At 34.2% G+C, this 18,900-nt stretch overlaps 1 long non-coding RNA gene across 1 annotated transcript in view; it reads right to left on the reverse strand.

Moving 5' to 3' along the window:
* Window positions 1–640: 640 nt before the first annotated feature.
* LOC106458521 overlaps window positions 641–18,900 on the reverse strand; it is a 24,181-nt gene continuing 5,921 nt past the window's right edge. The window contains exons 2-4 of the long non-coding RNA XR_002610385.1: window positions 7,384–7,422; window positions 3,479–3,517; window positions 641–958 (exon numbers count right to left, since the gene is read on the reverse strand). This is a non-coding gene — a long non-coding RNA (uncharacterized LOC106458521). The remainder of the gene's footprint in view (window positions 959–3,478; window positions 3,518–7,383; window positions 7,423–18,900) is intronic.

Consider the following 18,900-nt stretch of genomic DNA (forward strand, 5'->3'; position numbering starts at 1 on the left):
TTGGATCAGCAGCTCTTTTGCTAAACACTGTATTTGTAAAGTTTATTGTAAGACATTGCCCCATAGACCTATTGCTAGAGATTACATCTGTATGTCTACTGCTAGAGATCACATCTGTAAATCTATTGCTAGAGATTGCCCCCTGGATCTATTGCTGAAGATTGCACATAATCTGTAAGTCTACTCTCATATCCAACTCCCCCCTAGTGGTTCATAGGTAAGTCTGAAGGCTTATAATGCTAAAAACCGGGTTTTCGATACTCGTGGTGGGCACAGCACAGATAGCCCATCGTGTAGCTTTGGGCTTAGCAACAAACAAACTTCCCTTTTATTGTTTTGCAAGAAATGGCGCCACAGAATTACTTGCAAATGCTTTCCTTCGAAAAGTAACCTTTAGTCATTTTACTTGCAAAGTAACCGATTCATAATATACCGATTCCTGTATTTTGTACTACACTAGGAACTTGACATGTTCTGTTGTAAAGCGTTTGACAAGATTTTAGTTTCCTAATCTTAGTGGGTGAACTATGTTTTCAGTTTATTAACTGTTGATTTCTAGCAGTATGAAAGGTGAGAGAATAAGGCAGATGTCTTGTTAATGTACGTGGGAAATTTGACAGTAAAATAACACAAATGGGTGTTGTTGTTTTTTTTTGCTTTATTTTAAAATACCATTAGCTAATGTAAAACATGAAGTTCGTTAAGTCTTGTTTTAACATATGTAATTTAATTCTGACATATCTGTGATAATCATCTTTTATTCCTGTTTCCTTGTCACATTTTCATGCTTGAATATAATTTCATAAACATCTGAAGAAATGCGATAGGTTTCAAATAACATTTCTTATGTATTTTTTTTTCAAATATTGGTTCTTTCTTCGTGAATTCCTTGAAATATGGATCCTTCACCCACAAGATGGCACTGACCGAGGAGATAAAACTATGGCAAACATCACAACTAAGGAGAGAAAGAAAAAGTTATATAATTTGTTTAGTTTTAAAAATCCTATAGTAACGGAGATATATCGTTAGAAAACAGCATTATTAGGCAAACATACACACTATTATATGTCTATGATACTTAAGAACATTTAGTTGAAATCAAGATTTATAAGTTGCATTAATACACCTCACTTTCAGACTCATGTATTATTGAATTATCACTAGCAGGTGCTATATAGCCTTTTCACTGTTAGGCTAGACTAATGGTTGGATGTCATTACAATAATCTGGCTAGTATTAAGTAACAGTTATTGCAAAATGTTTTGATGGTGTAGTCAGCGGGAAGCGGTAAAGAGATTGTCAGGTCGGCGGGAAGAAGTGATGGGATTGTTAAGTGAAAGATGAACGGGAAGAAGTAAAGATATTTTCGGGTGAAAGATTAACGGGAAGAAGTGATGGGATTGTTAAGTGAAAGATGAACGGGAAGAAGTAAAGAGATTTTCGGGTAAAAGATTAACGGGAAGAAGTAAAGAGATTGTCAGGTCGGCGGGAAGAAGTAATGGGATTGTCAAATGAAAGATGAACGGGAAGAAGTAAAGAGATTTTCGGGTGAAAGATGAACGGGAAGAAGTAAAGAGATTTTCGGGTGAAAAATGAACAGGAAGGAGTAAAGAGATTTTCGGGTGAAAGATTAACAGGAAGAAGTAAAGAGATTGTCAGGTCGGCGGGAAATGTCTAGATTAGACATTAGAAGACTATCTAAACAAAGCTGCAACTGTAATATTTAACTTTCAGAAATTTGTAACAATTTCAACAGTTTTTACGTACGTACGCAGGGGGGGGGTCGAGGAGTTCGTCCGAACTCCCTATTTTTTTGATGTAAAAAATTAAGCTCATATAGTTATAGCGCAGCTGCTTATGGTATTTAACGTTTTGGATGTTTGAGGATTTTATGTGTACAGAATGCAATTGTTTAAGTTATGTTTCAGATTTAATCTCGCAGAACCTTTTTTTTTTTCAAATTTTCTGGGGGTATGCCCCCAGACACCCATAGCATTAGGCATGCTTTGCATGCCGACTGTGCTTCGCACAGTATGTGTTGGCTTTTGATCTTATAAATCATAATTCCCCTTTAAACATTCTACGTACGGGCCTGGTGTTAACAACAACAATATCCTATGTAGTTTGAAGTTTTCTTATTGTTCATTCAAGTCCCAATTCATGAAACTACAAATTTAGCGTTAGAAAAATTAACTGAGGATCTAAAATGAATAACTTTGGTTAATTCCGCTATTGCTTAACCCAATCATTTATTTCTCCTTTATTATGTAATTTTATTCACAGATTAATGGTTTTAGTTCGGAAGCCCTTTGTCCGCTATTCTTGCTGGTCTATACATGATATTATTAGTTTATTTGTGTATGTTTGTTTTGAATTTCACGTGAGGATATTCGAAGGTTATTTGTGCTAGCCGCCTCTAACTTACCAGTGACAGACTAAAGAGAAAGTAGTTAATTCACACCGCCCACCGTCAATTATTAGGCTACGTTCTCTTTTTACCAACGCATAGTGGAATTGACAGTTACATTTTAACGTCCCCACAGATGAAAGGGCGAGTATGTTCGGTGACGGAGATTCGAACCCACGACTCGCTGATTTCGAATCGAGCGCCATAACCATCAGGATATGACAGACTGATCCGATTAGAAAATAGAGCTATGCAGGCAACATTAATCACGTCTTGTTCTTGGCGAAGATAAGTAACAACGCACTGTGTAGAATTTGTAAGAAAGAAGCCTTTACTTCTTTCATCGCCCCAAATTTTTACATTTATATAACAAGTTTACATTAAAAGTCGAAAACAGCATAGCTGTTTGAATTTCTCAAATTTAAACATGTCAAAAACGGAGTTATACTATCACAATTTACAGAAGAAAAAAAAACAAACACGAACTGACAATCGGCACATGATCTTAAGAATTAAGAGGTATTAAACATATGTTTTTCTGCAAATTTGTTTGGAATAGGTAAGACAAAAAAGTCCAACATAGCATCAACTTGGAAGACATTGAGATTTTTAACAGGAAACAAGGTGTACATAAGAAAAAAGTGAAAAAAGCGTTATTATTCAAACAATGAAAATGTATCCATTATTTTTATAATAAGGATTTCCCCCTCTAAGATAAGAATATTATTACTACAGTAGAACATCACTCTAAGACTTCAAAAAAAAAAGTATATTAGTTTCACACTGAATTTCATTAGAAACTGTATACAAAGCTGTTTGTGTTGTATATCATAGTTACTACATTTTCTTTACAGTTTCTGTTCTACAAAAGTAACAATTAACAAGTTTCACCTCCTTTATAATGTATTCACTTCATCACGATATAAAACTTTTTAATACTAAGGTTAAAGTTTCAGTACCGCTTAATCTTTATGAAAGAGGTAAAATGATGGGGCTATAAATGGTGGAGATTTGTAATAATGTATAATTAGACATTAGTGGGTGACTGTACAAATAGATTTTACTCACCTTATAAATACTCTGTTAACATGACGGGTTTCTTTACATCTGTGAAAATAAATTGTGTTACAGTTTAGAAACAATGGATTTGTTACTACTCTCAGCATATTGTTGCTAAACAGTTCTATCCATCAGTGAATATTTAGTAACAATATACACATCTATTTATTTCAATACAAATATAACGTTGAAGAAACAAATAGACCTGATCTTTCAATACAAATATAACATTAAAGAAACAAATAGACCTGATCTTTCAATACAAATATAACATTGAAGAAACAAATAGACCTGATCTTTCAATACAAATATAACATTGAAGAAACAAATAGACCTGATCTTTCAGCAACATACTTTAGTAAAAACCGATTTGAACTTTTCAAACACACTATACTAACAGAGACTCCGCAACACACTTTAGTAAAAACATGCTTGATTTTTTCCCAACACACACAGTGTGATAACAATAGAAATGACATTTCTCCAACATACTTCAGTAAAAAACAGATTTGACCTTTTCTCAACACACTTTAGTAAAAATAGATTTGACCTTTTCTCAACACACTTTAGTAAAAACATGCTTGATTTTTTCCCAACACACACAGTGTGATAACAATAGAAATGACATTTCTCCAACATACTTCAGTAAAAAACAGATTTGACCTTTTCTCAACACACTTTAGTAAAAATAGATTTGACCTTTCCACAACACACTTTAGTAAGAATAGACTTGACCTTTCCACAACACACTTTAGTAAAAATAGACTTGACCTTTCCACAACACACTTTAGTAAAAATAGACTTGACCTTTCCACAACACACTTTAGTAACAACATAAATGATCTTTCCACAACACACTTTAGTAACAACATAAATGATCTTTCCACACTACACAGCAGTAACAACAGCTACTACAAAACCTGAATACCAGAACAAATCTATGATTAATGTTTACACTAGGTAAATCTTGTAGCAAGTTTCAAGCAGTTTTTTTCATTCTAATAACACAGTTCTTTCATAGTTAATGTATTATACTGAAGTGGTTTCATCGTTAATGTATTGTACTAAAGTGGTTTCACCGTTAATGTATTGTAATGAAATGGTTTCACCGTTAATGTATTGTACTGAAATGGTTTCATCGTTAATGTATTGCACTAAAGTGGTTTCACCGTTAATGCATTGTAATGAAATGGTTTCACCGTTAATGTATTGTACTGAAATGGTTTCATCGTTAATGTATTGTACTAAAGTGGTTTTACCGTTAATGTATTGTAATGAAATGGTTTCACCGTTAATGTATTGTACTAAAGTGGTTTCACCGTTAATGTATTGTACTGAAATGGTTTCACCATTAATGTATTGTACTAAAGTGGTTTCACCGTTAATGTATTGTACTAAAGTGGTTTCACCGTTAATGTATTGTAATGAAATGGTTTCACCATTAATGTATTGTACTAAAGTGGTTTCACCGTTAATGTATTGTACTGAAATGGTTTCACCGTTAATGTATTGTACTGAAATAGTTTCAGTAATATACATTTTTTGTGGCAAGTGTTCAGGTATAATAATCTCATTTTTTGTATATCTTTGAGTTTTAAAACATAGTAATTTGAAGCTTATTCGTGTAGGACCAGACAAAACCACTAGTATAAATTTTATCTTAGGTACTATTTTTTTAAATGTAAAACCTTAATGGTTTTATGGTCGTCTAACGTCTTTTCATTTTGACTGTAGTTATGTAAAGTACCTACAACAATGCCCTTATCATCTACCTAGCCTTGTTTAGCTTGTTTTTTATTACCTCTACGAATACACCCATGTCAGGCTTCAAGAGAAAGAAATAAAAAAAAACAGTTAGTAAAAACTATTTGTTAGATTAAGTGTAGACAAGTGAGTATCTTGGCAGCTGTTTCGTGACAAGCACGTGCACGTGTGTTGGCCAGTTTAAAAATAGTCCATAATATTGGTTGCATCCGGATGTTCTGCACGGTAGTTTGTTTATAGAACAAACCAACAAAAATAAGCGGGTTTTGAAAACTTCCATCTTGTTTTCATTACATATGTCTCAACTCCTGAAAGAATGTGCATCACGTGACCTAGAGTGAAGTATGGAAACGAAATTTTAACATTTTTGTAAAAAACTACGGAGACAAGGTTACTGAAATGGAGAAATTCCTAAGCCTTGAGTCACATTTTCATTTTGCTTCGTCTTCTCTGCGTTCAAATAGAGAGTTGTGTAAATAATACATACCACGCTCTATATTTCCCTTTAGACGGCACATTTCAACCAAAAAGCATGAAAAAACTAAGCACTAGAACACGGGACCCTGATTATATTTGAAAGTACCCCGAATCCCCAGTTGGTGTCTTGAAAAATCAGAATAGAAAAACATGATCGATATCATACTGAAACGCCAAAAATTCTCGCTACTGTGAACACTAGCCCCGAATCTTTTAAGCACCTAGCGACACTTCTGGTTAAGCACAAAACTACACAATGGGTTATCTATGCTCTGCCCACCACAGGTATCGAAACCCGGTTTCTAGCTTTGTGAATCTGCAGATGTACCGCTTGGCCACTGGGGGGCTGGTACGAAATATATATATATATATATTTATATCAGTTACCTCTGTTTCTGCAACACTGCAACTCATTTTGTTAGAAACCCAGTTAGCTTTCAGAGGTTGACTACAGTATCGTAGAACGTTTTCTTAAAATGTGAGACACAAAACTACTAAAAAAAGCTTCAACTTGGAATTTTACCTAACAGATTTTGTACCTGAAAAACATAATATCCTAAAACTACACATTCCATGACGGAGGAAAAAATAAAATAAAAGAAGTGTTTGAAGATACTTGCAGTTGTAGCTAATGAATGTAGTTGATATTCTAATAAACGATTTCCATTATTTCAACTTCATCACCGCCACAACTTATCCACCTGAGGAACAGCTTCGTTCTGTATGTACTTTGATCCGTGACTTCAAGTTTTGTTAGGTTTGTCAAACTGTAACAACGCATAACAAGAAGTCTGAATTTCTTATAATTTGGTTTTAACTTTTTGTGGTCCAGAAATGGCCTTCTCAAACTCACACGACCGTAGGACATTAGACTTGTGTTTATGCAATGCAAAACATCTGAATGTTAGACGTCTTTTCTTAATAAAGTGGATTACTTTACCTTAAGTTTGAAGTATGTCTGAGCTTAGAAGTCAATGTGGATTACTTTATCTTAAGTTTGAAGTATGTCTGAGCTTAGAAGTCAAGGTGGATTACTTTATCTTAAGTTTGAAGTATGTCTGAGGTTGGAAGTCAATGTGGATTACTTTATCTTAAGTTTGAAGTATGTTTGAGCTTGGAAGTCAATGTGGATTACTTTATCTTAAGTTTGAAGTATGTTTGAGCTTGGAAGTCAATGTGGATTACTTTATCTTAAGTTTGAAGTATATCTGAGCTTGGAAATCAATCCAAAGCCTAATGATTTCGTCTGGTTTTTCAGGCAGACGATTGAAGAAAGGACATTAAACTATACACCATGAAAATAATAGTGCGCCATTGTCACACACACAGGTTCAGTAATTGGTTATTTATAATGTAACTTTACTTTGAAATATTCCCGTTAACTTACACTTGTATCTACTCTTAAACATTACTACTACTTCTACTACTATCACACTTCTAATGCCCCTCTTTTTTTATTCCCTTTCTTCCTGTATAAAGCTAATTTATTTATAAACTTTAGGTCAAGTTTCTAGAGTTATTGTGACCAATCACCATCTGGTATGTATATGAACATTCAGAATATATACTATTGGAATGCATTCAGTATTAATGATGGGGCTATAAATGGTGGAGATTTGTAATAATGTATAATTATATATTAGTGGGTGCCTGTACAAATAGATTTCACTCACCTTATAAATACTCTGTTAACATGACGGGTTTCTTTACATCTGTAAAAATAAATTGTGTTACAGTTTAGAAACAATGGATTTGTTACTACTCTCAGCATACTGTTGCTAAACAGTTCTATCCATCAGTGAATATTTAGTAACAATATACACATCTATTTATTTCAATACAAATATAACGTTGAAGAAAGAAATAGACCTGATCTTTCAATACAAATATAACATTGAAGAAACAAATAAACCTGATCTTTAAATACAAATATAACATTGAAGAAACAAATAGACCTGATCTTTCAATACAAATATAACATTGAAGAAACAAATAAACCTGATCTTTCAATACAAATACAGCATTGAAGAAACAAATAGACCTGATCTTTCAGCAACATAATTTAGTAAAAACAAACTTTATTTTTTTGACATCCTTGAGCAGAAACAGGCTTGATCTTTCCACAACACAACACAATAAGATGCACAATATTTCACGGCAAAATGTAACAAACTTATACCGAAATTCTATATTTTAAATTACTTGGTATGTACAACCTCCCTAGGGCTTATTACAGTTCTGTAGTAGGCAATACGATGTAAGCAAAAGAGGTATGACAGTATTAGAATTTATGATGACCATAGGAAGACTAAATTTTATCAATGGATGAACGTGTCCAAAAGGGTCCCCAAATGATGATGATGTTTACTGGTACCTTCAGATCAAGACGTCTTCTTCTTTGATGATGTAATCTTCTTCCATTTCAGTCTTGCAAAAAAAAAGTCGTAATGTTTCGGCATAACTCACTAATCGTTGTTATAATCAGTACCCTCCCTTAAGCCTAATTATTATTACAATTATTTTTTATATTTTAATTAATAGATGCTAATTACTAACTATATTTTATCCTATATTTCGGCTATTAATCTGCTGCTGTGTTCAGAGAAGTTCCATCCTCTTGATAGAGATGCTGGAGTGTTATCTACTCGTCTATTCATAACTCGTGTATATAACTCATCAATATTCAAGACTAACTGGCTAATTCTCACAAGTAGCACGTCATTAACCACATGTAGCTCTCAAATACTAGGAGTATATGGAAGTAATGAAAGAAGTATGGATTATTCCTCCAAATCAGAGTCAGATTAACAGAGCATAACCTCTAACCCCACCAAACGATCTCATTCCCCCCAAAAAACCTACTTTTGTGAAAACCAATATGTTAAAACCGATAAAACAAATGCTAAGCAGCAAAGAAAAAACGCATCGCAGTAGGCCCGCGCATTCTCAAGATGATGAACAAGAGCCTTAATCAAGAATATGGTACAAATATGATTTTACAGTTGTTACGGTATCCCTGCTTACAACACAAGTAACAGTTGTTATGGTATCCCTGTTTTAACAACTGTTACTTGTGTTGTTGGTATCCCTGTTTACAACACAAGTAACAGTTGTTACGGTATTCCTGTTTACAACACAAGTAACAGTTGTTACGGTATCCCTGTTTACAACACAAGTAACAGTTGTTACGGTATCCCTGTTTGCAACATAAGTAACAGTTGTTACAGTATCCCTGTTTACAACACAAGTAACAGTTGTTACGGTATTCCGTGTTTGCAACATAAGTAACAGTTGTTACGGTATCCCTGTTTGCAAATCAAGTAACATTAGTTGTTTTTTAGCTTAACACTACATAACAGGTTATCTGTCCACCAGGAGTATAGAATTCCCTGTCTTAGCGTTGTAAGTCTTGCTGCTAACTTACCGGGAGACGACATAAACTCACTGTTTTGGTAGCTTAAAATTATTCCCAATCACGAATATATCATAAAAAACACGAAACGTAATGGTTAAAGTATTGATATCACAATCCGAATGGCACCTAATGCGATACATGGGCTAAACAATCAGATCAGAAACCCAAGGCTCGGGCGTAGCCGTTATTAATTTTTAAATGCTCTCCAGAGAGAAGACAACCAGTCATACTAACTGCCTACACGACTATTCTTAGTCGAATGGTGGGATTGAATGTCGCTTTCGCAGAGTCGAAACATGGACCTTTTGATACGCAGCCCGGCACGCTAACAACTAGGCAACGTCCAGCCTAGTGATTAAATATGAATATGATAACACGAGAGAAGCTCAAGTTACTGTGACGAAATGCCATCCGGTGAGTCAGTGGTAAGTTTACAGTTTTATAAGGCTAAAATCTTGGGTTTGATACCCTGAGCAGAATAGATAACCGATTGTGTAGCGTTTTGTTGAAAAAGCAACGAAACTGTGACGAAATAAATATAAACATATTACTCACTTTAGGCGAATATTTGGATGGAAGAGAAAGACAGGACGCAGTCATAACTAAATAAAATAGGAATAGAAATATTCAGAGTAAAACATGAGTAACTTAACATAGTTAGGAAAACATCTGCATCGTAGGAAAAAAATCACCTTTTACTTTAAGCAGTCTTAATAATTGATACAAACAACCGAAAAAGACAAGAGAGAAAATATATCTAGTTTGCGTGTTTTAATGAACGAAGATTTAAAGTGTTGGGATGACATATGTCGTGTTCTTGTAATGGGCTTTAATAAACCTTACTAATTGTATTGGTGAACGCGTCGAGCTGTGAATTTGAGGGTTTATGATTCGCGCCCGATTGACGCAAAACGCACTTTGAAGTTTTGGCTATGCTACAAGAGTGACAGTCATATACCACCATTCGGCCAGATAGGAGTAGCTCAAGAGTTAGCAATAGTTCAAAATTATGGATTGTTATACACAGATCTTGTGTAGCTTTGCGCGAATATTCTGAGCAAAAAATATAAAAAAATACTGTCCACATGTCACCCAACTTCACTTACTCTGTGCTATATTATTATCCTACAGCATGTTTAACATAATGGCAAGCTCAGACAGTCTAAAATCCCACTAGAAACAAATGTACTTGAATATACCATTAGGCTTCTAATAGTCTTTGCATGATAGATTATTAAATTCATTTCGCTATTTGAATGTTTCACGCAGACGGTACACAGAAAATGTTGCCGAAGCAACTTTGTCGTCAAGTAACTCTGACAACTTTAGCTCTCTAAAGAGCTCAATTATCTTAACAACCCGATGCTAGTAACCTTGATTTCTCGATCACTGAGAGATGAAAAATTGTCCACGAGGGTTAGCAGCTCACATCTGTAGGGAAAATCAGTGGGGAAAAAACACACCCATAATCTTTAGATTCTGGGATCCTGACGCGTAATCTCAAAGTCCCTTTTTTCGGGTATTGCTGTCTCTAATCATTGTATGTCCTCTTTGACTGGTACGAAACCAAAAAGAAGAGGGATGATCATACCAAAATGACATACTTTGATGCAATGGTATGATTTAAACGAAAATGTGAAGGAAAGTCTTTTTGTGTTTGCTTTATTATGTACCAACAAAACTATCCAACGGTGTCAGACTTAATAAGCGATGCTATAAATGGGTGCGTGTGGCGCCCCCTTCCACTATTTTGAGCCGTAGGACATGAGCCATATATTCGATGCAAAGGTACGCGTTCTACACGCTGCATTAAACATTACATTCGTTTGGCATCGACTTCATGTATTTGGCTACTGACCTCCTCGCTCAGTTTTGTTCTCATATACGGTAAAATGGCTGCCAAACTCAAACCATTATCAGTTTTCTTCTCATATACGGTAAAATGGCTGCCAAACTCAAACCATTATCTATTTTTGGGTTCATCTTGAGTTACTCTATTAGATGCCATCGAAACTGGTTTAGCCAGTTTCTCAAAGCAACTTGTGTCACCAGATAGGTGAATATTTCTTCTTCTTACGTTTCGATACGTCATACGTATAACTGGTAAGTTTGTACGATTCTCCTTGGATCAGCAGTTAACTTAGAAATTAAAGAGGACCAATGAGGGCGTTGCAGTCCTAATTAGAAATGAATACCTTTTATAAGCCTGAACTTGCTTCACGAGAATGGCGTCATTAGAAGACGTCACCAATTTGAGACTATTCATTCGTAATAAATCTCGTATAATCATGAGGTAACCTGGGATTACTTTAATCTGGAATCCCTGTTTATCTTACGTTTACCTGTCAACCAAAGTCGGTCTAGTCTCAAGTCATTATCCTTGTATAAAAAAGGGCAGAACGACAATTCTGCGATATACCCAACATAATACAAAAACAATAGAAATATTTCATTGTTAAGACATTATTACACTAACTGCTACACGTGTTAAACGGACAGTGGACAGATATTCCATTAAGTCAATGATATCAACAAGTGAATGAACAAGTTATTAGTTATTTTATCACCGGGAGCATGGAATTTATCTCTCTCCTATCGGCCAACTTGCCAAGCCATACCAGAAAATGTTTTCGACCTGTACTTTTAAGACGAATATTCCTTTTTTAACCAATGGTTGTCCATTGCCCAAATAAATAAACAAATCATCTAAACTTAGGGTTAAAGTCAATCGAAATTTCATGCTGGTATCCGTTGGTTTGTCACTTGTCTATTTCACAATTTCACTGAGCAATACGAAATGCAGATAGCCCAAGTCTCCCGGGACTTTCGGAAGTCTCCTTGCTCTACATAAAACCTCCTCCCTTTCGAAAATGACTGAATGCCTCCCGGGGATACAAGGCTAAATATACTGTACCTTTAAAGCTTTGATGTTTTTGTAAACAATATATCAAATAGGCCGATTTCAAGTGACGTATGCATATACAATTATGATAGGTGCTAAAAAAAGATTGTTTGTTTGTTGGAACAAGGTGGTTGAATTTGATTGGTCAGTCACCCGTCTATCAAACATATAAAGTTTTAACGATAACAACGTCTTCGAAGGCTTGTCATTGTTGGGACTCAGAGACTATCTCCCTGAAATTAATCTCACGAACTTGGGGAGTCTGTAAGTAAGAGAAGTGATACCTGTTAAACAAAAATAAACTGAAGCAAAAAGTGTGCTGGGGATGTGGATTAACTTGTTGGAGTCATTAATGTAGAGGTCGAGTGCAATATTGCAAGCTTCATTGGCGGGAACTTCAGTGAAGAGTGACACGACATCAAAACTAGCCATTAAGGCTTTCGAATTTAGTTGGTCTAGTGTATATTTTAAATTGAAGGTATCTTTAAAAAATGAACCTGCAGATGTTACATATGGTGTGAGAGCCCAGGCTATGTATTTGCCAAGATTGTAGTTGAAGGAATCATAAGTGGACAGTATAGGTCATAGGGGGCAGTCCTGTTTGTGTGGTTACGAATGGCATAGAGTTGTGGTGTGTGTGAATCAGTTTTCCGTAGATAAAGATCGTCAGTAATTAAATTATCTTTTTTCATTTGTAATAAAGTTCTGTTTAGTTATTTTTCGTGTGTGTTTGTTGGGTTGTTTGGGATGGCTTTGAATTTCTTTTTATCGTTCATTTTGTTGATGTATTCTGAATTGTTCGTGATTACAGTGATTTTGTCTTTATCAACTTTTAGAATTTGAATGTTAGTGTCTTTTTTAAGATTATAAATGGATTTGATCTCGTTACTTGTGAGGCTACTTTTCAGTTTACGGAATTCGTTGACTATATTAATAGTCTTGTTCGAGAATTCTTTAAACAAGTTATGTGGTTACCCGAAGTTTATTTTAAACTTTATTTTAAACAACTTTTTTAAAGACATTCAAAGCCATCCCAAACAACCCAACAAACAAACACAATAACAAAAATAAAAAACTTTTTGGAGCTATGTTGAAGTGTCATTCTTTTAAAATGTGTTTTGTAATTACCTAAACGTCGATAATAGCTAACAGTTTTGAAGACGTTCTTATGATCATAGAAAGTAATATTTTTTATTGTTTTTGAATAGATGGTAAGACAGACTGAATAATGAAATGCGCAAATCCAATTCAGATTCGAGACAATTAAAAAAAACTATTTCATTAATTTCCAACAAAAATGTGGAAAATTGACACTCGATGAGTGTGTTTTAAAATATATTTTGAGTGGTAAGTAAAGCCAGGCAGTTAGGGCGCTCGACTCGCAATCTGAGGGTGGCGGGTTCGCGACCAAACAAGCTTGCTCTTTCAGCCGTGGGGTCGTTATAATGTGACGGTGAATCCCACTATTCTTTGGTAAAAAGAGTGGCCCAAGACTTGGCGGTGGCTGCCTTCTCTCTAGTCTTACACTGCTAAATTAGGGACGGCTAGCGCAGATAACCTTCGTGTAGTTTTGCGTAAAATCGGTAACAAACAAACATTTTAGGAAATAAAGTTTGGAGATGGTTTGAATGGGTAATGAAACTTAATTACAAATGTACAATTCAACAAGCTAAAAATTTACAACTTCAAAAGTAGAATATCCACCAGTGGCATAGCGGTATGTGGTGATCAGAGCACAAATAGCTTTATACTGAACTACAAACAAATCACATTCTTTAAAGAACAACACTTTCAGTTATATTTTTTAACACTTTCATTTCTCTCTCTTTTTCTTTTGAAACACGAAATTTTCCATCTTTTTTCTTGGTTTGTCGAATTTCGCGCAAAGCTACTCGAGAGCTACCTACGCTGTTTGTCTTTAATTTAGAGGTGGTAAAGTAAAAAGTAACACTTAAACAAAAAAAAAAGGAAAGTGGAATTATGCTTGACGGCATCTATTGGTAAAAAGTAACACTTGAATAAAAATATAAGTGGAATTATATATGACGGCATCTATTGGTAAAAAGCAACATTTAAACAAAAAAGGAAAGTGGAATTATATATAACGGCATCTATCGATAAACATTAACCTTAAATAAAAAGAAAAGTGGAATTATACTTGACGGCATCTAACGGTAAACAGTAACACTTAAATAAAAAGAAAAGTGGAATTATACTTGACGGCATCTAACGGTAAACAGTAACACTTAAATAAAAGGAGATAAAAAAGAACAAGTTGCTTACCCCTGTATATAGAATCCATAAAATCAAAAGTAAAATTATGAGAATGACGTAGTTAATAATGAGACTCTGAGCTTCCTTGTCTTTAATCATTACTATTTGTCTGCAATGTATTCGTTTCCGAATAGACAAGATCTCTTCTACAAATACGTATTGAGCCTAAGTTTATGTAGTAACCTCGTCAAAAGTCCAACTTGTCATCAGGTCCCAAATCTGTACATACAGTTTGGGGATGTATTTTTGCATTTCATCCAATGAGAAACAGTAAGCTTGAACCTACTATTTTGATGATGTAGCTATATATGTATATACGTGGCAGGAAAAGGGTCTCTAACTCTCTGAGATTTTTCTAGTTAAAAGTGGCAACATTAAAAGATACAGTTTCAGCACTGCGTAGGACTCCCTCCCTCACTTAAAAAAGATGGTTAATTTAGAATACATGTTAATCGTATGACGTATAGGAGAGGGGGAGAAAGAAATTCCCAGTATTGAATTTATGTCTTATATAGAGCATTTATAACTGACTAGGCGGTCCCTGCCAGGAACCAAGACGATCTTACGAAGAAAGTAATGACTGCTAATAATCAGGCTTAAGCAGTTTCGAAAAGCTGAAGTAGCTATTACAATGCAGGTAGCAAAGGAAAATGTTACCGAAATACTTGCTACAGGAAACACGTTGGTATAGATAAGGTTTTTTTTGTTTGTTGTAGAGAAAAGTCACTTTGGGCCGTCTGCTGTGTCCACCACAGGTAACTAAACCTCGGATTTTAGCTTTGTAAGTCAATAAACTTACCGCAGTCCCACCAAGGGACAGATAAGGTTTGTGTATGGAAGCCAATCCTTATTACTAGTGCTATTGTTGTCTTCTACTGAAATAAAATCGAAGACATCGTTACAGCGTGTTATATAAAAAAAAAGCACAAACTTATGCAACTTTTATGAGGTAATAGTCCTACAAGAGAATTAACATGTATTATAAATATTCTTTTGCAACTTTTATGAGGTAATAGTTCTGCAAGAGAATTAATATCTATTATAGATATTGTTTTGCAACTTTATGAGGTAATAGTCCTACAAGAGAATTAACATGTATTATAAACATTCTTGTGCAACTTTTATGAGGTAATAGTTCTGCAAGAGAATTAACATGTATTATAAACATTCTTGTGCAACTTTTATGAGGTAATAGTCCTGCAAGAGAATTAACATGTATTATAAATATTGTTTTGCAATTTTTATGAGGTAATTGTTCTGCAAGAGAATTAACATGTATTATAAATATTGTTTTGCAACTTTTATGAGATAATAGTTCTGCAAGAGAATTAACATGTATTATAAATATTGTTTTGTAACTTTTATCAGGTAATAGTCCTACAAGAGAATTAACATGTATTGTAAATATTATTGTGCAACTTTTATGAGGTAATAGTCCTGCAAGAGAATTAACATGTATTGTAAATATTATTGTGCAACTTTTATGTGGTAATAGTCCTACAAAAGAATTAACATGTATTAGAAATATTGCTTTGATTCGCTCAAATGTATGGCTAGTTCACATTGTCGCATAATTGTCCTAACTGACCAACTTGAAGATCTCGTCAGGTTTTAGGAACAAAATCGGTCTTCAAAAAAAGGGTCACTGTAAAGCAAAATATTTTCCGCTAACGTAAGCAAAATTTCTTTTCACGTTAGTTTGATTTCTGCTGGATCAAAATAATGTTTTATTTTCTTCTTCTTTCAGTTTCTCTTCTCAGAGTAAGCAACTGTTCAACTTTCCCATTCAGAATGATGAAGTTCTTTGTTTTTATTTAATTTTATGTCCTTAAATTTTATGTGTTAAAACATATTTATTCTTTACACTCCTGGATTCTCAGTGTTAACAAATATATAAATTTAGACGTTCACGGGCCATAAATATCAGGTTTGGTTATAAAACTTTCCAGTGCAGCAGTGTTTAAATTCTACGATAGTCACAAAAACGACCGGTTATGTCCCTTCCTGTTGACATCGCGAGGACCAAACATCTTTTCTTCGTTCAGTTACACATTCCGTCTTACACAGCGTCTCAAATAAGACTAGCATTCCACGGGGCTAGATCCCCGAACAAAAAGCTTGTAGTAAAACAATAGAAAACATTCTATTGTGTTTTTTAAGTTTCGTGTGCTCTGTTTTTAATGAGATGTACGTCAACAAAACTACCAAATTTCTATGGGCATGCAAAAGTGCATCTCTTTAAAATATCCTATAGACAGTCCAAAAGTTTATGGATCATTTCTCATGAAAATGAACTTCTTGGGTTCGAAGCCCAGATCCTTTGTACAGCCAGCAATACGTCTGTTGTAATTCATATACGAAGATCACACCGTCTTTAGCTTATTTTTAAGATGAATTACATTCACACATACACACACCTTCTCTCTCTCTCTTAGTGTAACATTTTGATATTATTTTCATTTAACCCTAGAATTCCCCATAGATTCTTTAACACGTTTCTAAACAACTCTGCACCAAAATGTTTACGGGCCATGATTTTGTTGGTTACAGAAAAACACGAGGATTGGAGAAGGCTTTCGTGCGCTTTTTATATAAATGTCAACAAAAAATATAAACCAAATTACAATCAACATTGCAGTTTATATTGTTAATGATTGTCGTATTTTACACAAAGAATGGGTGATTTTTACCCAGTTTGTTTCGGGCAGTTCTTCATACTGAGTGTCTAATATTAAAAAATTTGCAGGTTCCGACTGAAACAATTCAACGGCAATTTTCCCAAAAACAGTGAATAAATATAACATGTGCAGTCAACCTAATCCTTTGGATCAGAGCGTATATGAAATATGGTTGTCTAGTGGGCCACTTAAAACCGTCTTTTATCATTTCATGTGTTATTTATTTAAAACAAAGGAGTCTGAGTGCAATGCATTATTGGCAAAAATGTTTGTGTTTTGGTGCAACTGGTGCATCCAGCACAATAGAGTGCTCAAGTTTGATAATTAGCAGCGGATTTTTTTTTTCTGCTGGATGACACCGTTCCTTGTCATTTTACCGAGCACAAGAAAAGACTGCTACCGAAGTGAGCGCTTTTTGAAAGCTGTCATTTCTCTAAGAGGTGTCAGAGGGGAGATATTCAATTCAAAGCAATTTATTCAACATGATACAATAAAATCATGCATGTATGTAATACCGACATGAAAAAAATTAATATATATAAACCGAATAACAACAAATATATATATATATACTGAAACACATCCCTTTCTTTCTGCGTTTTTTTCCGTTCATTTTCCTATCTTCAAAATATTTCTTTCAATCAGTCGACGAAAGAAGTCCCATTTTTTTCGCGAAATTCCCTCGCAAAAAGAAACATTCTTTTTCTTAATAAATTTTCCTCAGACTTCCCGTTCAGCAGATACGAAGACTAAAAGATTGATGCTGATATCAATATTGAATTTAAGGAATGGCAAAGAATGAACACTTTTCTTGTAATGTATATTTTAACATAAACATTTTAATATGTAATTTTTCTGTATGATTAACCGTTCAGAAGATACAGACCGTGACAGACAGACAGACTATATAGATAGATAGTATTACCTAACATGATGCAATATGCGGACCGCAAGGGTAGTGATCGGCGTAGAAACAAGGGTTAAAAAGATAAGGATGTGTAATCTCTACATTACATTAATATTGTTTATGGTATTGTTACACTCTGTGTACATTGATAAAAACAATAATAACAAATCGTAAATAGCAATCACGTTGGCGTTTCATGTTTAAGAAAACCTCTCTAAATAGTCTCAACCAAAGGATAACAATATATAACTTTAAAGAAAGCGTTAGCAGGTATATCAGGTTCACCTCACTACAATGAAAACATATTTCTCTTGAGCATAGGAAACAATAAGAAACTTTAGCAATTAAACTATACTAAATATATTTCTCTATTTCATGTAACTTATACCTGATTATGTATGACCCGATACTATCGGCAGTTGTAATCATTAAAATCAGAACTTGCCAGCTGTAAAAGTTGCTGTTATTGTATTATTGAATTAATTATTAAGTTCAGTAGGTTATTCACTAAACAATAAATCCGTGGTTACTGAAGAAGAAGGGGAGTGTTTCAAATTCACGTAAATAGATTTCTCATAAACTGAACTTTAAAGTCGAAATCAGTTGAACAAAATTAAACAATTATGATGGTATAGTCAGCTGTATAGTGAGATTATGATGGTGTAGTCAGCTGTATAGTGAGATTATGATGGTATAGTCAGCTGTATAGCGAGATTATGATGGTGTAGTCAGCTGTATAGTGAGATTATGATAGTATAGTCAGCTGTGTAGTGAGATTATGATGGTATACTCAGATGAGTAGTGAGATTATGATGGTGTATCCAGCTGCGTAGTGAGATTATGATGGTATTCAGCTGTATAGTATTCTTTATTTTATACTCATAACATTCAGATCGAATTCTTTATTTTATACTCCTAACATTCAGATCAAATTCTTTATTTTATACTCATAACATTCAAATCAAATTCTTTATTTTATACTCATAACATTCAAATCAAATTCTTTATTTTATA

Source organism: Limulus polyphemus, unplaced genomic scaffold (assembly GCF_000517525.1).
Source record: "Limulus polyphemus unplaced genomic scaffold, Limulus_polyphemus-2.1.2 Scaffold479, whole genome shotgun sequence".
Classification (NCBI taxonomy): domain Eukaryota; kingdom Metazoa; phylum Arthropoda; class Merostomata; order Xiphosura; family Limulidae; genus Limulus; species Limulus polyphemus.